The sequence below is a fragment of the Schistocerca cancellata genome, unplaced genomic scaffold, assembly GCF_023864275.1.
Source record: "Schistocerca cancellata isolate TAMUIC-IGC-003103 unplaced genomic scaffold, iqSchCanc2.1 HiC_scaffold_1130, whole genome shotgun sequence".
NCBI lineage: Eukaryota > Metazoa > Arthropoda > Insecta > Orthoptera > Acrididae > Schistocerca > Schistocerca cancellata.
This window is the reverse complement of record NW_026047129.1, coordinates 71,292-91,132: the sequence shown is the minus strand read 5'-3', so window position 1 is coordinate 91,132 and position 19,841 is coordinate 71,292. Positions and strand designations below refer to the sequence as shown.

The window sequence follows — 19,841 nt, the reverse complement described above, 5'->3', positions numbered from 1 at the left end:
TTTGTCGTTTTCAAAGTCTTCTTGGCAAACTTGGTTAGCACATTCTCCCTCAAACTGAGTTAATTACTGCATTTTCGTACCATTACAGTAGTTTAAAAGGCTTAAGGAAGCATCTTTGTCACAACAGAAAGGTAGTTTGAAAATTGGGCTGGCGACATAACAAAAAAAAAAAACAGGAAGGGAGCCAACAGCACCCGGGTTTCCCAGGCGGTCACCCATCCAAGTACTAGCCGTGCCCGATGATGCTTAACTTCGGTGATCGGACGAGAACCGGTGTATTCATCATGGTATGGCCGTTGGCGCTCATCTAATGTAGGAGCACGGCAGAATTCGCGTTCGGCTTTTCTCCCAACACACAAAATGTTAGTTTTCCGCCTCACACCAGGTGTCTGCGTAGTTTGCAATGCATTCGCACCATTCCTATACCTGTCCCTGTCCCCGTCCCGACTTGTCCCGACTTTGCTCGACTGCCGCTCGCTGCCGCTCGGGTCGTGGTCCATATGACAGCGCAAGCACGACAAACGTCTGCGGGACGAGACGAGACGAGACGAGACGAGACGACTAAGGAATAAATTCGTGGTTACAAATCAAATTTGGAACTCTACACTCCTACACAACAATAGGCGGTGACGTATTTCAGAAATCACCTGCCGATTCGTACTGTTTTGTCGTTTTCAAAGTCTTCTTGGCAAACTTGGTTAGCACATTCTCCCTCAAACTGAGTTAATTACTGCATTTTCGTACCATTACAGTAGTTTAAAAGGCTTAAGGAAGCATCTTTGTCACAACAGAAAGGTAGTTTGAAAATTGGGCTGGCGACATAACAAAAAAAAAAACAGGAAGGGAGCCAACAGCACCCGGGTTTCCCAGGCGGTCACCCATCCAAGTACTAGCCGTGCCCGATGATGCTTAACTTCGGTGATCGGACGAGAACCGGTGTATTCATCATGGTATGGCCGTTGGCGCTCATCTAATGTAGGAGCACGGCAGAATTCGCGTTCGGCTTTTCTCCCAACACACAAAATGTTAGTTTTCCGCCTCACACCAGGTGTCTGCGTAGTTTGCAATGCATTCGCACCATTCCTATACCTGTCCCTGTCCCCGTCCCGACTTGTCCCGACTTTGCTCGACTGCCGCTCGCTGCCGCTCGGGTCGTGGTCCATATGACAGCGCAAGCACGACAAACGTCTGCGGGACGAGACGAGACGAGACGAGACGAGACGACTAAGGAATAAATTCGTGGTTACAAATCAAATTTGGAACTCTACACTCCTACACAACAATAGGCGGTGACGTATTTCAGAAATCACCTGCCGATTCGTACTGTTTTGTCGTTTTCAAAGTCTTCTTGGCAAACTTGGTTAGCACATTCTCCCTCAAACTGAGTTAATTACTGCATTTTCGTACCATTACAGTAGTTTAAAAGGCTTAAGGAAGCATCTTTGTCACAACAGAAAGGTAGTTTGAAAATTGGGCTGGCGACATAACAAAAAAAAAAACAGGAAGGGAGCCAACAGCACCCGGGTTTCCCAGGCGGTCACCCATCCAAGTACTAGCCGTGCCCGATGATGCTTAACTTCGGTGATCGGACGAGAACCGGTGTATTCATCATGGTATGGCCGTTGGCGCTCATCTAATGTAGGAGCACGGCAGAATTCGCGTTCGGCTTTTCTCCCAACACACAAAATGTTAGTTTTCCGCCTCACACCAGGTGTCTGCGTAGTTTGCAATGCATTCGCACCATTCCTATACCTGTCCCTGTCCCCGTCCCGACTTGTCCCGACTTTGCTCGACTGCCGCTCGCTGCCGCTCGGGTCGTGGTCCATATGACAGCGCAAGCACGACAAACGTCTGCGGGACGAGACGAGACGAGACGAGACGAGACGACTAAGGAATAAATTCGTGGTTACAAATCAAATTTGGAACTCTACACTCCTACACAACAATAGGCGGTGACGTATTTCAGAAATCACCTGCCGATTCGTACTGTTTTGTCGTTTTCAAAGTCTTCTTGGCAAACTTGGTTAGCACATTCTCCCTCAAACTGAGTTAATTACTGCATTTTCGTACCATTACAGTAGTTTAAAAGGCTTAAGGAAGCATCTTTGTCACAACAGAAAGGTAGTTTGAAAATTGGGCTGGCGACATAACAAAAAAAAAACAGGAAGGGAGCCAACAGCACCCGGGTTTCCCAGGCGGTCACCCATCCAAGTACTAGCCGTGCCCGATGATGCTTAACTTCGGTGATCGGACGAGAACCGGTGTATTCATCATGGTATGGCCGTTGGCGCTCATCTAATGTAGGAGCACGGCAGAATTCGCGTTCGGCTTTTCTCCCAACACACAAAATGTTAGTTTTCGGCCGCATTTGACGAAAGCGCTTCCTTCCGCAACCGCCAGTTCCTCATGGACGGCGCGGGGAGGCGCGCCCGGCGTCCCAGCAGAGTGACGGCCGAATTGGCGGGCGCACCGCCGCGTGTGTGAGACGCACTGCTGCTCGTTGCACCCCCTGTCATTCGCTGGGCGCGTGCAGCCTTCGACACTAGCGGAGGACGCATCTTGTCCCTGGTGTTCAGCGGAAGGCCTGTGCGGGGTGTGGCAGTGTCGTGCTGGAGGGCCAACTGGTAGCGATGTGGGCTTCCTCGCCTCGCCTCGCCTCGCCTCGCCTCGCCTCACACCAGGTGTCTGCGTAGTTTGCAGTGCATTCGCACCATTCCTATCCCTGTCCCTGTCCCCGTCCCGACTTGTCCCGACTTTGCTCGACTGCCGCTCGCTGCCGCTCGCTGCCACTCGGGTCGTGGTCCATATGACAGCGCAAGCACGACAAACGTCTGCGGGACGAGACGAGACGAGGCGAGACGAGACGACTAAGGAATAAATTCGTGGTTACAAATCAAATTTGGAACTCTACACTCCTACACAACAATAGGCGGTGACGTATTTCAGAAATCACCTGCCGATTCGTACTGTTTTGTCGTTTTCAAAGTCTTCTTGGCAAACTTGGTTAGCACATTCTCCCTCAAACTGAGTTAATTACTGCATTTTCGTACCATTACAGTAGTTTAAAAAGGCTTAAGGAAGCATCTTTGTCACAACAGAAAGGTAGTTTGAAAATTGGGCTGGCGACATAACAAAAAGAAAAACAGGAAGGGAGCCAACAGCACCCGGGTTTCCCAGGCGGTCACCCATCCAAGTACTAGCCGTGCCCGATGATGCTTAACTTCGGTGATCGGACGAGAACCGGTGTATTCATCATGGTATGGCCGTTGGCGCTCATCTAATGTAGGAGCACGGCAGAATTCGCGTTCGGCTTTTCTCCCAACACACAAAATGTTAGTTTTCGGCCGCATTTGACGAAAGCGCTTCCTTCCGCAACCGCCAGTTCCTCATGGACGGCGCGGGGAGGCGCGCCCGGCGTCCCAGCAGAGTGACGGCCGAATTGGCGGGCGCACCGCCGCGTGTGTGAGACGCACTGCTGCTCGTTGCACCCCCTGTCATTCGCTGGGCGCGTGCAGCCTTCGACGCAAGCGGAGGACGCATCTTGTCCCTGGTGTTCAGCGGAAGGCCTGTGCGGGGTGTGGCAGTGTCGTGCTGGAGGGCCCACTGGTAGCGATGTGGGCTTCCTCGCCTCGCCTCGCCTCGCCTCGCCTCGCCTCACACCAGGTGTCTGCGTAGTTTGCAGTGCATTCGCACCATTCCTATCCCTGTCCCTGTCCCCGTCCCGACTTGTCCCGACTTTGCTCGACTGCCGCTCGCTGCCGCTCGGGTCGTGGTCCATATGACAGCGCAAGCACGACAAACGTCTGCGGGACGAGACGAGACGAGACGAGACGAGACGACTAAGGAATAAATTCGTGGTTACAAATCAAATTTGGAACTCTACACTCCTACACAACAATAGGCGGTGACGTATTTCAGAAATCACCTGCCGATTCGTACTGTTTTGTCGTTTTCAAAGTCTTCTTGGCAAACTTGGTTAGCACATTCTCCCTCAAACTGAGTTAATTACTGCATTTTCGTACCATTACAGTAGTTTAAAAGGCTTAAGGAAGCATCTTTGTCACAACAGAAAGGTAGTTTGAAAATTGGGGCTGGCGACATAACAAAAAAAAAAACAGGAAGGGAGCCAACAGCACCCGGGTTTCCCAGGCGGTCACCCATCCAAGTACTAGCCGTGCCCGATGATGCTTAACTTCGGTGATCGGACGAGAACCGGTGTATTCATCATGGTATGGCCGTTGGCGCTCATCTAATGTAGGAGCACGGCAGAATTCGCGTTCGGCTTTTCTCCCAACACACAAAATGTTAGTTTTCCGCCTCACACCAGGTGTCTGCGTAGTTTGCAATGCATTCGCACCATTCCTATACCTGTCCCTGTCCCCGTCCCGACTTGTCCCGACTTTGCTCGACTGCCGCTCGCTGCCGCTCGGGTCGTGGTCCATATGACAGCGCAAGCACGACAAACGTCTGCGGGACGAGACGAGACGAGACGAGACGAGACGACTAAGGAATAAATTCGTGGTTACAAATCAAATTTGGAACTCTACACTCCTACACAACAATAGGCGGTGACGTATTTCAGAAATCACCTGCCGATTCGTACTGTTTTGTCGTTTTCAAAGTCTTCTTGGCAAACTTGGTTAGCACATTCTCCCTCAAACTGAGTTAATTACTGCATTTTCGTACCATTACAGTAGTTTAAAAGGCTTAAGGAAGCATCTTTGTCACAACAGAAAGGTAGTTTGAAAATTGGGGCTGGCGACATAACAAAAAAAAAAACAGGAAGGGAGCCAACAGCACCCGGGTTTCCCAGGCGGTCACCCATCCAAGTACTAGCCGTGCCCGATGATGCTTAACTTCGGTGATCGGACGAGAACCGGTGTATTCATCATGGTATGGCCGTTGGCGCTCATCTAATGTAGGAGCACGGCAGAATTCGCGTTCGGCTTTTCTCCCAACACACAAAATGTTAGTTTTCGGCCGCATTTGACGAAAGCGCTTCCTTCCGCAACCGCCAGTTCCTCATGGACGGCGCGGGGAGGCGCGCCCGGCGTCCCAGCAGAGTGACGGCCGAATTGGCGGGCGCACCGCCGCGTGTGTGAGACGCAGTGCTGCTCGTTGCACCCCCTGTCATTCGCTGGGCGCGTGCAGCCTTCGACACTAGCGGAGGACGCATCTTGTCCCTGGTGTTCAGCGGAAGGCCTGTGCGGGGTGTGGCAGTGTCGTGCTGGAGGGCCAACTGGTAGCGATGTGGGCTTCCTCGCCTCGCCTCGCCTCGCCTCGCCTCGCCTCACACCAGGTGTCTGCGTAGTTTGCAGTGCATTCGCACCATTCCTATCCCTGTCCCTGTCCCCGTCCCGACTTGTCCCGACTTTGCTCGACTGCCGCTCGCTGCCGCTCGCTGCCACTCGGGTCGTGGTCCATATGACAGCGCAAGCACGACAAACGTCTGCGGGACGAGACGAGACGAGGCGAGACGAGACGACTAAGGAATAAATTCGTGGTTACAAATCAAATTTGGAACTCTACACTCCTACACAACAATAGGCGGTGACGTATTTCAGAAATCACCTGCCGATTCGTACTGTTTTGTCGTTTTCAAAGTCTTCTTGGCAAACTTGGTTAGCACATTCTCCCTCAAACTGAGTTAATTACTGCATTTTCGTACCATTACAGTAGTTTAAAAGGCTTAAGGAAGCATCTTTGTCACAACAGAAAGGTAGTTTGAAAATTGGGCTGGCGACATAACAAAAAAAAAACAGGAAGGGAGCCAACAGCACCCGGGTTTCCCAGGCGGTCACCCATCCAAGTACTAGCCGTGCCCGATGATGCTTAACTTCGGTGATCGGACGAGAACCGGTGTATTCATCATGGTATGGCCGTTGGCGCTCATCTAATGTAGGAGCACGGCAGAATTCGCGTTCGGCTTTTCTCCCAACACACAAAATGTTAGTTTTCGGCCGCATTTGACGAAAGCGCTTCCTTCCGCAACCGCCAGTTCCCTCATGGACGGCGCGGGGAGGCGCGCCCCGGCGTCCCAGCAGAGTGACGGCCGAATTGGCGGGCGCACCGCCGCGTGTGTGAGACGCACTGCTGCTCGTTGCACCCCCTGTCATTCGCTGGGCGCGTGCAGCCTTCGACACAAGCGGAGGACGCATCTTGTCCCTGGTGTTCAGCGGAAGGCCTGTGCGGGGTGTGGCAGTGTCGTGCTGGAGGGCCCACTGGTAGCGATGTGGGCTTCCTCGCCTCGCCTCGCCTCGCCTCGCCTCGCCTCACACCAGGTGTCTGCGTAGTTTGCAGTGCATTCGCACCATTCCTATCCCTTTCCCTGTCCCCGTCCCGACTTGTCCCGACTTTGCTCGACTGCCGCTCGCTGCCGCTCGGGTCGTGGTCCATATGACAGCGCAAGCACGACAAACGTCTGCGGGACGAGACGAGACGAGACGAGACGAGACGACTAAGGAATAAATTCGTGGTTACAAATCAAATTTGGAACTCTACACTCCTACACAACAATAGGCGGTGACGTATTTCAGAAATCACCTGCCGATTCGTACTGTTTTGTCGTTTTCAAAGTCTTCTTGGCAAACTTGGTTAGCACATTCTCCCTCAAACTGAGTTAATTACTGCATTTTCGTACCATTACAGTAGTTTAAAAGGCTTAAGGAAGCATCTTTGTCACAACAGAAAGGTAGTTTGAAAATTGGGCTGGCGACATAACAAAAAAAAAAACAGGAAGGGAGCCAACAGCACCCGGGTTTCCCAGGCGGTCACCCATCCAAGTACTAGCCGTGCCCGATGATGCTTAACTTCGGTGATCGGACGAGAACCGGTGTATTCATCATGGTATGGCCGTTGGCGCTCATCTAATGTAGGAGCACGGCAGAATTCGCGTTCGGCTTTTCTCCCAACACACAAAATGTTAGTTTTCCGCCTCACACCAGGTGTCTGCGTAGTTTGCAATGCATTCGCACCATTCCTATACCTGTCCCTGTCCCCGTCCCGACTTGTCCCGACTTTGCTCGACTGCCGCTCGCTGCCGCTCGGGTCGTGGTCCATATGACAGCGCAAGCACGACAAACGTCTGCGGGACGAGACGAGACGAGACGAGACGAGACGACTAAGGAATAAATTCGTGGTTACAAATCAAATTTGGAACTCTACACTCCTACACAACAATAGGCGGTGACGTATTTCAGAAATCACCTGCCGATTCGTACTGTTTTGTCGTTTTCAAAGTCTTCTTGGCAAACTTGGTTAGCACATTCTCCCTCAAACTGAGTTAATTACTGCATTTTCGTACCATTACAGTAGTTTAAAAGGCTTAAGGAAGCATCTTTGTCACAACAGAAAGGTAGTTTGAAAATTGGGCTGGCGACATAACAAAAAAAAAACAGGAAGGGAGCCAACAGCACCCGGGTTTCCCAGGCGGTCACCCATCCAAGTACTAGCCGTGCCCGATGATGCTTAACTTCGGTGATCGGACGAGAACCGGTGTATTCATCATGGTATGGCCGTTGGCGCTCATCTAATGTAGGAGCACGGCAGAATTCGCGTTCGGCTTTTCTCCCAACACACAAAATGTTAGTTTTCGGCCGCATTTGACGAAAGCGCTTCCTTCCGCAACCGCCAGTTCCTCATGGACGGCGCGGGGAGGCGCGCCCGGCGTCCCAGCAGAGTGACGGCCGAATTGGCGGGCGCACCGCCGCGTGTGTGAGACGCAGTGCTGCTCGTTGCACCCCCTGTCATTCGCTGGGCGCGTGCAGCCTTCGACACTAGCGGAGGACGCATCTTGTCCCTGGTGTTCAGCGGAAGGCCTGTGCGGGGTGTGGCAGTGTCGTGCTGGAGGGCCAACTGGTAGCGATGTGGGCTTCCTCGCCTCGCCTCGCCTCGCCTCGCCTCGCCTCACACCAGGTGTCTGCGTAGTTTGCAGTGCATTCGCACCATTCCTATCCCTGTCCCTGTCCCCGTCCCGACTTGTCCCGACTTTGCTCGACTGCCGCTCGCTGCCGCTCGCTGCCACTCGGGTCGTGGTCCATATGACAGCGCAAGCACGACAAACGTCTGCGGGACGAGACGAGACGAGGCGAGACGAGACGACTAAGGAATAAATTCGTGGTTACAAATCAAATTTGGAACTCTACACTCCTACACAACAATAGGCGGTGACGTATTTCAGAAATCACCTGCCGATTCGTACTGTTTTGTCGTTTTCAAAGTCTTCTTGGCAAACTTGGTTAGCACATTCTCCCTCAAACTGAGTTAATTACTGCATTTTCGTACCATTACAGTAGTTTAAAAGGCTTAAGGAAGCATCTTTGTCACAACAGAAAGGTAGTTTGAAAATTGGGCTGGCGACATAACAAAAAAAAAACAGGAAGGGAGCCAACAGCACCCGGGTTTCCCAGGCGGTCACCCATCCAAGTACTAGCCGTGCCCGATGATGCTTAACTTCGGTGATCGGACGAGAACCGGTGTATTCATCATGGTATGGCCGTTGGCGCTCATCTAATGTAGGAGCACGGCAGAATTCGCGTTCGGCTTTTCTCCCAACACACAAAATGTTAGTTTTCGGCCGCATTTGACGAAAGCGCTTCCTTCCGCAACCGCCAGTTCCTCATGGACGGCGCGGGGAGGCGCGCCCGGCGTCCCAGCAGAGTGACGGCCGAATTGGCGGGCGCACCGCCGCGTGTGTGAGACGCACTGCTGCTCGTTGCACCCCCTGTCATTCGCTGGGCGCGTGCAGCCTTCGACGCAAGCGGAGGACGCATCTTGTCCCTGGTGTTCAGCGGAAGGCCTGTGCGGGGTGTGGCAGTGTCGTGCTGGAGGGCCCACTGGTAGCGATGTGGGCTTCCTCGCCTCGCCTCGCCTCGCCTCGCCTCGCCTCACACCAGGTGTCTGCGTAGTTTGCAGTGCATTCGCACCATTCCTATCCCTGTCCCTGTCCCCGTCCCGACTTGTCCCGACTTTGCTCGACTGCCGCTCGCTGCCGCTCGGGTCGTGGTCCATATGACAGCGCAAGCACGACAAACGTCTGCGGGACGAGACGAGACGAGACGAGACGAGACGACTAAGGAATAAATTCGTGGTTACAAATCAAATTTGGAACTCTACACTCCTACACAACAATAGGCGGTGACGTATTTCAGAAATCACCTGCCGATTCGTACTGTTTTGTCGTTTTCAAAGTCTTCTTGGCAAACTTGGTTAGCACATTCTCCCTCAAACTGAGTTAATTACTGCATTTTCGTACCATTACAGTAGTTTAAAAGGCTTAAGGAAGCATCTTTGTCACAACAGAAAGGTAGTTTGAAAATTGGGCTGGCGACATAACAAAAAAAAAAACAGGAAGGGAGCCAACAGCACCCGGGTTTCCCAGGCGGTCACCCATCCAAGTACTAGCCGTGCCCGATGATGCTTAACTTCGGTGATCGGACGAGAACCGGTGTATTCATCATGGTATGGCCGTTGGCGCTCATCTAATGTAGGAGCACGGCAGAATTCGCGTTCGGCTTTTCTCCCAACACACAAAATGTTAGTTTTCCGCCTCACACCAGGTGTCTGCGTAGTTTGCAATGCATTCGCACCATTCCTATACCTGTCCCTGTCCCCGTCCCGACTTGTCCCGACTTTGCTCGACTGCCGCTCGCTGCCGCTCGGGTCGTGGTCCATATGACAGCGCAAGCACGACAAACGTCTGCGGGACGAGACGAGACGAGACGAGACGAGACGACTAAGGAATAAATTCGTGGTTACAAATCAAATTTGGAACTCTACACTCCTACACAACAATAGGCGGTGACGTATTTCAGAAATCACCTGCCGATTCGTACTGTTTTGTCGTTTTCAAAGTCTTCTTGGCAAACTTGGTTAGCACATTCTCCCTCAAACTGAGTTAATTACTGCATTTTCGTACCATTACAGTAGTTTAAAAGGCTTAAGGAAGCATCTTTGTCACAACAGAAAGGTAGTTTGAAAATTGGGCTGGCGACATAACAAAAAAAAAAACAGGAAGGGAGCCAACAGCACCCGGGTTTCCCAGGCGGTCACCCATCCAAGTACTAGCCGTGCCCGATGATGCTTAACTTCGGTGATCGGACGAGAACCGGTGTATTCATCATGGTATGGCCGTTGGCGCTCATCTAATGTAGGAGCACGGCAGAATTCGCGTTCGGCTTTTCTCCCAACACACAAAATGTTAGTTTTCGGCCGCATTTGACGAAAGCGCTTCCTTCCGCAACCGCCAGTTCCTCATGGACGGCGCGGGGAGGCGCGCCCGGCGTCCCAGCAGAGTGACGGCCGAATTGGCGGGCGCACCGCCGCGTGTGTGAGACGCAGTGCTGCTCGTTGCACCCCCTGTCATTCGCTGGGCGCGTGCAGCCTTCGACACTAGCGGAGGACGCATCTTGTCCCTGGTGTTCAGCGGAAGGCCTGTGCGGGGTGTGGCAGTGTCGTGCTGGAGGGCCAACTGGTAGCGATGTGGGCTTCCTCGCCTCGCCTCGCCTCGCCTCGCCTCGCCTCACACCAGGTGTCTGCGTAGTTTGCAGTGCATTCGCACCATTCCTATCCCTGTCCCTGTCCCCGTCCCGACTTGTCCCGACTTTGCTCGACTGCCGCTCGCTGCCGCTCGCTGCCACTCGGGTCGTGGTCCATATGACAGCGCAAGCACGACAAACGTCTGCGGGACGAGACGAGACGAGGCGAGACGAGACGACTAAGGAATAAATTCGTGGTTACAAATCAAATTTGGAACTCTACACTCCTACACAACAATAGGCGGTGACGTATTTCAGAAATCACCTGCCGATTCGTACTGTTTTGTCGTTTTCAAAGTCTTCTTGGCAAACTTGGTTAGCACATTCTCCCTCAAACTGAGTTAATTACTGCATTTTCGTACCATTACAGTAGTTTAAAAGGCTTAAGGAAGCATCTTTGTCACAACAGAAAGGTAGTTTGAAAATTGGGCTGGCGACATAACAAAAAAAAAACAGGAAGGGAGCCAACAGCACCCGGGTTTCCCAGGCGGTCACCCATCCAAGTACTAGCCGTGCCCGATGATGCTTAACTTCGGTGATCGGACGAGAACCGGTGTATTCATCATGGTATGGCCGTTGGCGCTCATCTAATGTAGGAGCACGGCAGAATTCGCGTTCGGCTTTTCTCCCAACACACAAAATGTTAGTTTTCGGCCGCATTTGACGAAAGCGCTTCCTTCCGCAACCGCCAGTTCCTCATGGACGGCGCGGGGAGGCGCGCCCGGCGTCCCAGCAGAGTGACGGCCGAATTGGCGGGCGCACCGCCGCGTGTGTGAGACGCACTGCTGCTCGTTGCACCCCCTGTCATTCGCTGGGCGCGTGCAGCCTTCGACACAAGCGGAGGACGCATCTTGTCCCTGGTGTTCAGCGGAAGGCCTGTGCGGGGTGTGGCAGTGTCGTGCTGGAGGGCCCACTGGTAGCGATGTGGGCTTCCTCGCCTCGCCTCGCCTCGCCTCGCCTCGCCTCACACCAGGTGTCTGCGTAGTTTGCAGTGCATTCGCACCATTCCTATCCCTTTCCCTGTCCCCGTCCCGACTTGTCCCGACTTTGCTCGACTGCCGCTCGCTGCCGCTCGGGTCGTGGTCCATATGACAGCGCAAGCACGACAAACGTCTGCGGGACGAGACGAGACGAGACGAGACGAGACGACTAAGGAATAAATTCGTGGTTACAAATCAAATTTGGAACTCTACACTCCTACACAACAATAGGCGGTGACGTATTTCAGAAATCACCTGCCGATTCGTACTGTTTTGTCGTTTTCAAAGTCTTCTTGGCAAACTTGGTTAGCACATTCTCCCTCAAACTGAGTTAATTACTGCATTTTCGTACCATTACAGTAGTTTAAAAGGCTTAAGGAAGCATCTTTGTCACAACAGAAAGGTAGTTTGAAAATTGGGCTGGCGACATAACAAAAAAAAAAACAGGAAGGGAGCCAACAGCACCCGGGTTTCCCAGGCGGTCACCCATCCAAGTACTAGCCGTGCCCGATGATGCTTAACTTCGGTGATCGGACGAGAACCGGTGTATTCATCATGGTATGGCCGTTGGCGCTCATCTAATGTAGGAGCACGGCAGAATTCGCGTTCGGCTTTTCTCCCAACACACAAAATGTTAGTTTTCCGCCTCACACCAGGTGTCTGCGTAGTTTGCAATGCATTCGCACCATTCCTATCCCTGTCCCTGTCCCCGTCCCGACTTGTCCCGACTTTGCTCGACTGCCGCTCGCTGCCGCTCGGGTCGTGGTCCATATGACAGCGCAAGCACGACAAACGTCTGCGGGACGAGACGAGACGAGACGAGACGAGACGACTAAGGAATAAATTCGTGGTTACAAATCAAATTTGGAACTCTACACTCCTACACAACAATAGGCGGTGACGTATTTCAGAAATCACCTGCCGATTCGTACTGTTTTGTCGTTTTCAAAGTCTTCTTGGCAAACTTGGTTAGCACATTCTCCCTCAAACTGAGTTAATTACTGCATTTTCGTACCATTACAGTAGTTTAAAAGGCTTAAGGAAGCATCTTTGTCACAACAGAAAGGTAGTTTGAAAATTGGGCTGGCGACATAACAAAAAAAAAAACAGGAAGGGAGCCAACAGCACCCGGGTTTCCCAGGCGGTCACCCATCCAAGTACTAGCCGTGCCCGATGATGCTTAACTTCGGTGATCGGACGAGAACCGGTGTATTCATCATGGTATGGCCGTTGGCGCTCATCTAATGTAGGAGCACGGCAGAATTCGCGTTCGGCTTTTCTCCCAACACACAAAATGTTAGTTTTCCGCCTCACACCAGGTGTCTGCGTAGTTTGCAATGCATTCGCACCATTCCTATACCTGTCCCTGTCCCCGTCCCGACTTGTCCCGACTTTGCTCGACTGCCGCTCGCTGCCGCTCGGGTCGTGGTCCATATGACAGCGCAAGCACGACAAACGTCTGCGGGACGAGACGAGACGAGACGAGACGAGACGACTAAGGAATAAATTCGTGGTTACAAATCAAATTTGGAACTCTACACTCCTACACAACAATAGGCGGTGACGTATTTCAGAAATCACCTGCCGATTCGTACTGTTTTGTCGTTTTCAAAGTCTTCTTGGCAAACTTGGTTAGCACATTCTCCCTCAAACTGAGTTAATTACTGCATTTTCGTACCATTACAGTAGTTTAAAAGGCTTAAGGAAGCATCTTTGTCACAACAGAAAGGTAGTTTGAAAATTGGGCTGGCGACATAACAAAAAAAAAACAGGAAGGGAGCCAACAGCACCCGGGTTTCCCAGGCGGTCACCCATCCAAGTACTAGCCGTGCCCGATGATGCTTAACTTCGGTGATCGGACGAGAACCGGTGTATTCATCATGGTATGGCCGTTGGCGCTCATCTAATGTAGGAGCACGGCAGAATTCGCGTTCGGCTTTTCTCCCAACACACAAAATGTTAGTTTTCGGCCGCATTTGACGAAAGCGCTTCCTTCCGCAACCGCCAGTTCCTCATGGACGGCGCGGGGAGGCGCGCCCGGCGTCCCAGCAGAGTGACGGCCGAATTGGCGGGCGCACCGCCGCGTGTGTGAGACGCACTGCTGCTCGTTGCACCCCCTGTCATTCGCTGGGCGCGTGCAGCCTTCGACACTAGCGGAGGACGCATCTTGTCCCTGGTGTTCAGCGGAAGGCCTGTGCGGGGTGTGGCAGTGTCGTGCTGGAGGGCCAACTGGTAGCGATGTGGGCTTCCTCGCCTCGCCTCGCCTCGCCTCGCCTCGCCTCACACCAGGTGTCTGCGTAGTTTGCAGTGCATTCGCACCATTCCTATCCCTGTCCCTGTCCCCGTCCCGACTTGTCCCGACTTTGCTCGACTGCCGCTCGCTGCCGCTCGCTGCCACTCGGGTCGTGGTCCATATGACAGCGCAAGCACGACAAACGTCTGCGGGACGAGACGAGACGAGGCGAGACGAGACGACTAAGGAATAAATTCGTGGTTACAAATCAAATTTGGAACTCTACACTCCTACACAACAATAGGCGGTGACGTATTTCAGAAATCACCTGCCGATTCGTACTGTTTTGTCGTTTTCAAAGTCTTCTTGGCAAACTTGGTTAGCACATTCTCCCTCAAACTGAGTTAATTACTGCATTTTCGTACCATTACAGTAGTTTAAAAGGCTTAAGGAAGCATCTTTGTCACAACAGAAAGGTAGTTTGAAAATTGGGCTGGCGACATAACAAAAAAAAAACAGGAAGGGAGCCAACAGCACCCGGGTTTCCCAGGCGGTCACCCATCCAAGTACTAGCCGTGCCCGATGATGCTTAACTTCGGTGATCGGACGAGAACCGGTGTATTCATCATGGTATGGCCGTTGGCGCTCATCTAATGTAGGAGCACGGCAGAATTCGCGTTCGGCTTTTCTCCCAACACACAAAATGTTAGTTTTCGGCCGCATTTGACGAAAGCGCTTCCTTCCGCAACCGCCAGTTCCTCATGGACGGCGCGGGGAGGCGCGCCCGGCGTCCCAGCAGAGTGACGGCCGAATTGGCGGGCGCACCGCCGCGTGTGTGAGACGCACTGCTGCTCGTTGCACCCCCTGTCATTCGCTGGGCGCGTGCAGCCTTCGACGCAAGCGGAGGACGCATCTTGTCCCTGGTGTTCAGCGGAAGGCCTGTGCGGGGTGTGGCAGTGTCGTGCTGGAGGGCCCACTGGTAGCGATGTGGGCTTCCTCGCCTCGCCTCGCCTCGCCTCGCCTCGCCTCACACCAGGTGTCTGCGTAGTTTGCAGTGCATTCGCACCATTCCTATCCCTGTCCCTGTCCCCGTCCCGACTTGTCCCGACTTTGCTCGACTGCCGCTCGCTGCCGCTCGGGTCGTGGTCCATATGACAGCGCAAGCACGACAAACGTCTGCGGGACGAGACGAGACGAGACGAGACGAGACGACTAAGGAATAAATTCGTGGTTACAAATCAAATTTGGAACTCTACACTCCTACACAACAATAGGCGGTGACGTATTTCAGAAATCACCTGCCGATTCGTACTGTTTTGTCGTTTTCAAAGTCTTCTTGGCAAACTTGGTTAGCACATTCTCCCTCAAACTGAGTTAATTACTGCATTTTCGTACCATTACAGTAGTTTAAAAGGCTTAAGGAAGCATCTTTGTCACAACAGAAAGGTAGTTTGAAAATTGGGCTGGCGACATAACAAAAAAAAAAACAGGAAGGGAGCCAACAGCACCCGGGTTTCCCAGGCGGTCACCCATCCAAGTACTAGCCGTGCCCGATGATGCTTAACTTCGGTGATCGGACGAGAACCGGTGTATTCATCATGGTATGGCCGTTGGCGCTCATCTAATGTAGGAGCACGGCAGAATTCGCGTTCGGCTTTTCTCCCAACACACAAAATGTTAGTTTTCCGCCTCACACCAGGTGTCTGCGTAGTTTGCAATGCATTCGCACCATTCCTATACCTGTCCCTGTCCCCGTCCCGACTTGTCCCGACTTTGCTCGACTGCCGCTCGCTGCCGCTCGGGTCGTGGTCCATATGACAGCGCAAGCACGACAAACGTCTGCGGGACGAGACGAGACGAGACGAGACGAGACGACTAAGGAATAAATTCGTGGTTACAAATCAAATTTGGAACTCTACACTCCTACACAACAATAGGCGGTGACGTATTTCAGAAATCACCTGCCGATTCGTACTGTTTTGTCGTTTTCAAAGTCTTCTTGGCAAACTTGGTTAGCACATTCTCCCTCAAACTGAGTTAATTACTGCATTTTCGTACCATTACAGTAGTTTAAAAGGCTTAAGGAAGCATCTTTGTCACAACAGAAAGGTAGTTTGAAAATTGGGCTGGCGACATAACAAAAAAAAAAACAGGAAGGGAGCCAACAGCACCCGGGTTTCCCAGGCGGTCACCCATCCAAGTACTAGCCGTGCCCGATGATGCTTAACTTCGGTGATCGGACGAGAACCGGTGTATTCATCATGGTATGGCCGTTGGCGCTCATCTAATGTAGGAGCACGGCAGAATTCGCGTTCGGCTTTTCTCCCAACACACAAAATGTTAGTTTTCCGCCTCACACCAGGTGTCTGCGTAGTTTGCAATGCATTCGCACCATTCCTATACCTGTCCCTGTCCCCGTCCCGACTTGTCCCGACTTTGCTCGACTGCCGCTCGCTGCCGCTCGGGTCGTGGTCCATATGACAGCGCAAGCACGACAAACGTCTGCGGGACGAGACGAGACGAGACGAGACGAGACGACTAAGGAATAAATTCGTGGTTACAAATCAAATTTGGAACTCTACACTCCTACACAACAATAGGCGGTGACGTATTTCAGAAATCACCTGCCGATTCGTACTGTTTTGTCGTTTTCAAAGTCTTCTTGGCAAACTTGGTTAGCACATTCTCCCTCAAACTGAGTTAATTACTGCATTTTCGTACCATTACAGTAGTTTAAAAGGCTTAAGGAAGCATCTTTGTCACAACAGAAAGGTAGTTTGAAAATTGGGCTGGCGACATAACAAAAAAAAAAACAGGAAGGGAGCCAACAGCACCCGGGTTTCCCAGGCGGTCACCCATCCAAGTACTAGCCGTGCCCGATGATGCTTAACTTCGGTGATCGGACGAGAACCGGTGTATTCATCATGGTATGGCCGTTGGCGCTCATCTAATGTAGGAGCACGGCAGAATTCGCGTTCGGCTTTTCTCCCAACACACAAAATGTTAGTTTTCCGCCTCACACCAGGTGTCTGCGTAGTTTGCAATGCATTCGCACCATTCCTATACCTGTCCCTGTCCCCGTCCCGACTTGTCCCGACTTTGCTCGACTGCCGCTCGCTGCCGCTCGGGTCGTGGTCCATATGACAGCGCAAGCACGACAAACGTCTGCGGGACGAGACGAGACGAGACGAGACGAGACGACTAAGGAATAAATTCGTGGTTACAAATCAAATTTGGAACTCTACACTCCTACACAACAATAGGCGGTGACGTATTTCAGAAATCACCTGCCGATTCGTACTGTTTTGTCGTTTTCAAAGTCTTCTTGGCAAACTTGGTTAGCACATTCTCCCTCAAACTGAGTTAATTACTGCATTTTCGTACCATTACAGTAGTTTAAAAGGCTTAAGGAAGCATCTTTGTCACAACAGAAAGGTAGTTTGAAAATTGGGCTGGCGACATAACAAAAAAAAAACAGGAAGGGAGCCAACAGCACCCGGGTTTCCCAGGCGGTCACCCATCCAAGTACTAGCCGTGCCCGATGATGCTTAACTTCGGTGATCGGACGAGAACCGGTGTATTCATCATGGTATGGCCGTTGGCGCTCATCTAATGTAGGAGCACGGCAGAATTCGCGTTCGGCTTTTCTCCCAACACACAAAATGTTAGTTTTCGGCCGCATTTGACGAAAGCGCTTCCTTCCGCAACCGCCAGTTCCTCATGGACGGCGCGGGGAGGCGCGCCCGGCGTCCCAGCAGAGTGACGGCCGAATTGGCGGGCGCACCGCCGCGTGTGTGAGACGCACTGCTGCTCGTTGCACCCCCTGTCATTCGCTGGGCGCGTGCAGCCTTCGACACTAGCGGAGGACGCATCTTGTCCCTGGTGTTCAGCGGAAGGCCTGTGCGGGGTGTGGCAGTGTCGTGCTGGAGGGCCAACTGGTAGCGATGTGGGCTTCCTCGCCTCGCCTCGCCTCGCCTCGCCTCGCCTCACACCAGGTGTCTGCGTAGTTTGCAGTGCATTCGCACCATTCCTATCCCTGTCCCTGTCCCCGTCCCGACTTGTCCCGACTTTGCTCGACTGCCGCTCGCTGCCGCTCGCTGCCACTCGGGTCGTGGTCCATATGACAGCGCAAGCACGACAAACGTCTGCGGGACGAGACGAGACGAGGCGAGACGAGACGACTAAGGAATAAATTCGTGGTTACAAATCAAATTTGGAACTCTACACTCCTACACAACAATAGGCGGTGACGTATTTCAGAAATCACCTGCCGATTCGTACTGTTTTGTCGTTTTCAAAGTCTTCTTGGCAAACTTGGTTAGCACATTCTCCCTCAAACTGAGTTAATTACTGCATTTTCGTACCATTACAGTAGTTTAAAAGGCTTAAGGAAGCATCTTTGTCACAACAGAAAGGTAGTTTGAAAATTGGGCTGGCGACATAACAAAAAAAAAACAGGAAGGGAGCCAACAGCACCCGGGTTTCCCAGGCGGTCACCCATCCAAGTACTAGCCGTGCCCGATGATGCTTAACTTCGGTGATCGGACGAGAACCGGTGTATTCATCATGGTATGGCCGTTGGCGCTCATCTAATGTAGGAGCACGGCAGAATTCGCGTTCGGCTTTTCTCCCAACACACAAAATGTTAGTTTTCGGCCGCATTTGACGAAAGCGCTTCCTTCCGCAACCGCCAGTTCCTCATGGACGGCGCGGGGAGGCGCGCCCGGCGTCCCAGCAGAGTGACGGCCGAATTGGCGGGCGCACCGCCGCGTGTGTGAGACGCACTGCTGCTCGTTGCACCCCCTGTCATTCGCTGGGCGCGTGCAGCCTTCGACGCAAGCGGAGGACGCATCTTGTCCCTGGTGTTCAGCGGAAGGCCTGTGCGGGGTGTGGCAGTGTCGTGCTGGAGGGCCCACTGGTAGCGATGTGGGCTTCCTCGCCTCGCCTCGCCTCGCCTCGCCTCGCCTCACACCAGGTGTCTGCGTAGTTTGCAGTGCATTCGCACCATTCCTATCCCTGTCCCTGTCCCCGTCCCGACTTGTCCCGACTTTGCTCGACTGCCGCTCGCTGCCGCTCGGGTCGTGGTCCATATGACAGCGCAAGCACGACAAACGTCTGCGGGACGAGACGAGACGAGACGAGACGAGACGACTAAGGAATAAATTCGTGGTTACAAATCAAATTTGGAACTCTACACTCCTACACAACAATAGGCGGTGACGTATTTCAGAAATCACCTGCCGATTCGTACTGTTTTGTCGTTTTCAAAGTCTTCTTGGCAAACTTGGTTAGCACATTCTCCCTCAAACTGAGTTAATTACTGCATTTTCGTACCATTACAGTAGTTTAAAAGGCTTAAGGAAGCATCTTTGTCACAACAGAAAGGTAGTTTGAAAATTGGGCTGGCGACATAACAAAAAAAAAAACAGGAAGGGAGCCAACAGCACCCGGGTTTCCCAGGCGGTCACCCATCCAAGTACTAGCCGTGCCCGATGATGCTTAACTTCGGTGATCGGACGAGAACCGGTGTATTCATCATGGTATGGCCGTTGGCGCTCATCTAATGTAGGAGCACGGCAGAATTCGCGTTCGGCTTTTCTCCCAACACACAAAATGTTAGTTTTCCGCCTCACACCAGGTGTCTGCGTAGTTTGCAATGCATTCGCACCATTCCTATACCTGTCCCTGTCCCCGTCCCGACTTGTCCCGACTTTGCTCGACTGCCGCTCGCTGCCGCTCGGGTCGTGGTCCATATGACAGCGCAAGCACGACAAACGTCTGCGGGACGAGACGAGACGAGACGAGACGAGACGACTAAGGAATAAATTCGTGGTTACAAATCAAATTTGGAACTCTACACTCCTACACAACAATAGGCGGTGACGTATTTCAGAAATCACCTGCCGATTCGTACTGTTTTGTCGTTTTCAAAGTCTTCTTGGCAAACTTGGTTAGCACATTCTCCCTCAAACTGAGTTAATTACTGCATTTTCGTACCATTACAGTAGTTTAAAAGGCTTAAGGAAGCATCTTTGTCACAACAGAAAGGTAGTTTGAAAATTGGGCTGGCGACATAACAAAAAAAAAAACAGG

General features: G+C 52.3%; 24 non-coding genes across 24 annotated transcripts; all 24 read right to left on the bottom strand.

Moving 5' to 3' along the window:
- Window positions 1–182: 182 nt before the first annotated feature.
- On the bottom strand, window positions 183–301 carry LOC126159317 (5S ribosomal RNA). The gene has a single exon (XR_007534227.1). It is a non-coding gene; the product is annotated as a 5S ribosomal RNA (ribosomal RNA).
- A 544-nt stretch (window positions 302–845) lies between these two features.
- LOC126159316 (5S ribosomal RNA) lies at window positions 846–964 on the bottom strand. The gene has a single exon (XR_007534226.1). It is a non-coding gene; the product is annotated as a 5S ribosomal RNA (ribosomal RNA).
- A 544-nt stretch (window positions 965–1,508) lies between these two features.
- On the bottom strand, window positions 1,509–1,627 carry LOC126159315 (5S ribosomal RNA). Its single transcript, XR_007534225.1, has one exon. It is a non-coding gene; the product is annotated as a 5S ribosomal RNA (ribosomal RNA).
- Window positions 1,628–2,170: 543 nt separating this feature from the next.
- Window positions 2,171–2,289, bottom strand: LOC126159313 (5S ribosomal RNA). The gene has a single exon (XR_007534223.1). It is a non-coding gene; the product is annotated as a 5S ribosomal RNA (ribosomal RNA).
- Window positions 2,290–3,152: 863 nt separating this feature from the next.
- On the bottom strand, window positions 3,153–3,271 carry LOC126159312 (5S ribosomal RNA). The gene has a single exon (XR_007534222.1). It is a non-coding gene; the product is annotated as a 5S ribosomal RNA (ribosomal RNA).
- Window positions 3,272–4,124: 853 nt separating this feature from the next.
- LOC126159311 (5S ribosomal RNA) lies at window positions 4,125–4,243 on the bottom strand. Its single transcript, XR_007534221.1, has one exon. It is a non-coding gene; the product is annotated as a 5S ribosomal RNA (ribosomal RNA).
- Window positions 4,244–4,788: 545 nt separating this feature from the next.
- Window positions 4,789–4,907, bottom strand: LOC126159310 (5S ribosomal RNA). The gene has a single exon (XR_007534220.1). It is a non-coding gene; the product is annotated as a 5S ribosomal RNA (ribosomal RNA).
- Window positions 4,908–5,768: 861 nt separating this feature from the next.
- LOC126159309 (5S ribosomal RNA) lies at window positions 5,769–5,887 on the bottom strand. The gene has a single exon (XR_007534219.1). It is a non-coding gene; the product is annotated as a 5S ribosomal RNA (ribosomal RNA).
- An 854-nt stretch (window positions 5,888–6,741) lies between these two features.
- LOC126159308 (5S ribosomal RNA) lies at window positions 6,742–6,860 on the bottom strand. Its single transcript, XR_007534218.1, has one exon. It is a non-coding gene; the product is annotated as a 5S ribosomal RNA (ribosomal RNA).
- A 543-nt stretch (window positions 6,861–7,403) lies between these two features.
- LOC126159307 (5S ribosomal RNA) lies at window positions 7,404–7,522 on the bottom strand. The gene has a single exon (XR_007534217.1). It is a non-coding gene; the product is annotated as a 5S ribosomal RNA (ribosomal RNA).
- An 861-nt stretch (window positions 7,523–8,383) lies between these two features.
- Window positions 8,384–8,502, bottom strand: LOC126159306 (5S ribosomal RNA). The gene has a single exon (XR_007534216.1). It is a non-coding gene; the product is annotated as a 5S ribosomal RNA (ribosomal RNA).
- An 852-nt stretch (window positions 8,503–9,354) lies between these two features.
- Window positions 9,355–9,473, bottom strand: LOC126159305 (5S ribosomal RNA). Its single transcript, XR_007534215.1, has one exon. It is a non-coding gene; the product is annotated as a 5S ribosomal RNA (ribosomal RNA).
- A 544-nt stretch (window positions 9,474–10,017) lies between these two features.
- On the bottom strand, window positions 10,018–10,136 carry LOC126159304 (5S ribosomal RNA). Its single transcript, XR_007534214.1, has one exon. It is a non-coding gene; the product is annotated as a 5S ribosomal RNA (ribosomal RNA).
- An 861-nt stretch (window positions 10,137–10,997) lies between these two features.
- On the bottom strand, window positions 10,998–11,116 carry LOC126159301 (5S ribosomal RNA). The gene has a single exon (XR_007534212.1). It is a non-coding gene; the product is annotated as a 5S ribosomal RNA (ribosomal RNA).
- Window positions 11,117–11,968: 852 nt separating this feature from the next.
- LOC126159300 (5S ribosomal RNA) lies at window positions 11,969–12,087 on the bottom strand. Its single transcript, XR_007534211.1, has one exon. It is a non-coding gene; the product is annotated as a 5S ribosomal RNA (ribosomal RNA).
- Window positions 12,088–12,631: 544 nt separating this feature from the next.
- LOC126159299 (5S ribosomal RNA) lies at window positions 12,632–12,750 on the bottom strand. Its single transcript, XR_007534210.1, has one exon. It is a non-coding gene; the product is annotated as a 5S ribosomal RNA (ribosomal RNA).
- Window positions 12,751–13,293: 543 nt separating this feature from the next.
- LOC126159298 (5S ribosomal RNA) lies at window positions 13,294–13,412 on the bottom strand. Its single transcript, XR_007534209.1, has one exon. It is a non-coding gene; the product is annotated as a 5S ribosomal RNA (ribosomal RNA).
- Window positions 13,413–14,273: 861 nt separating this feature from the next.
- Window positions 14,274–14,392, bottom strand: LOC126159297 (5S ribosomal RNA). The gene has a single exon (XR_007534208.1). It is a non-coding gene; the product is annotated as a 5S ribosomal RNA (ribosomal RNA).
- Window positions 14,393–15,244: 852 nt separating this feature from the next.
- On the bottom strand, window positions 15,245–15,363 carry LOC126159296 (5S ribosomal RNA). Its single transcript, XR_007534207.1, has one exon. It is a non-coding gene; the product is annotated as a 5S ribosomal RNA (ribosomal RNA).
- Window positions 15,364–15,907: 544 nt separating this feature from the next.
- Window positions 15,908–16,026, bottom strand: LOC126159295 (5S ribosomal RNA). The gene has a single exon (XR_007534206.1). It is a non-coding gene; the product is annotated as a 5S ribosomal RNA (ribosomal RNA).
- A 544-nt stretch (window positions 16,027–16,570) lies between these two features.
- LOC126159294 (5S ribosomal RNA) lies at window positions 16,571–16,689 on the bottom strand. The gene has a single exon (XR_007534205.1). It is a non-coding gene; the product is annotated as a 5S ribosomal RNA (ribosomal RNA).
- A 543-nt stretch (window positions 16,690–17,232) lies between these two features.
- Window positions 17,233–17,351, bottom strand: LOC126159293 (5S ribosomal RNA). The gene has a single exon (XR_007534204.1). It is a non-coding gene; the product is annotated as a 5S ribosomal RNA (ribosomal RNA).
- Window positions 17,352–18,212: 861 nt separating this feature from the next.
- LOC126159292 (5S ribosomal RNA) lies at window positions 18,213–18,331 on the bottom strand. The gene has a single exon (XR_007534203.1). It is a non-coding gene; the product is annotated as a 5S ribosomal RNA (ribosomal RNA).
- An 852-nt stretch (window positions 18,332–19,183) lies between these two features.
- Window positions 19,184–19,302, bottom strand: LOC126159290 (5S ribosomal RNA). Its single transcript, XR_007534201.1, has one exon. It is a non-coding gene; the product is annotated as a 5S ribosomal RNA (ribosomal RNA).
- Between the last annotated feature and the right edge of the window lie 539 nt (window positions 19,303–19,841).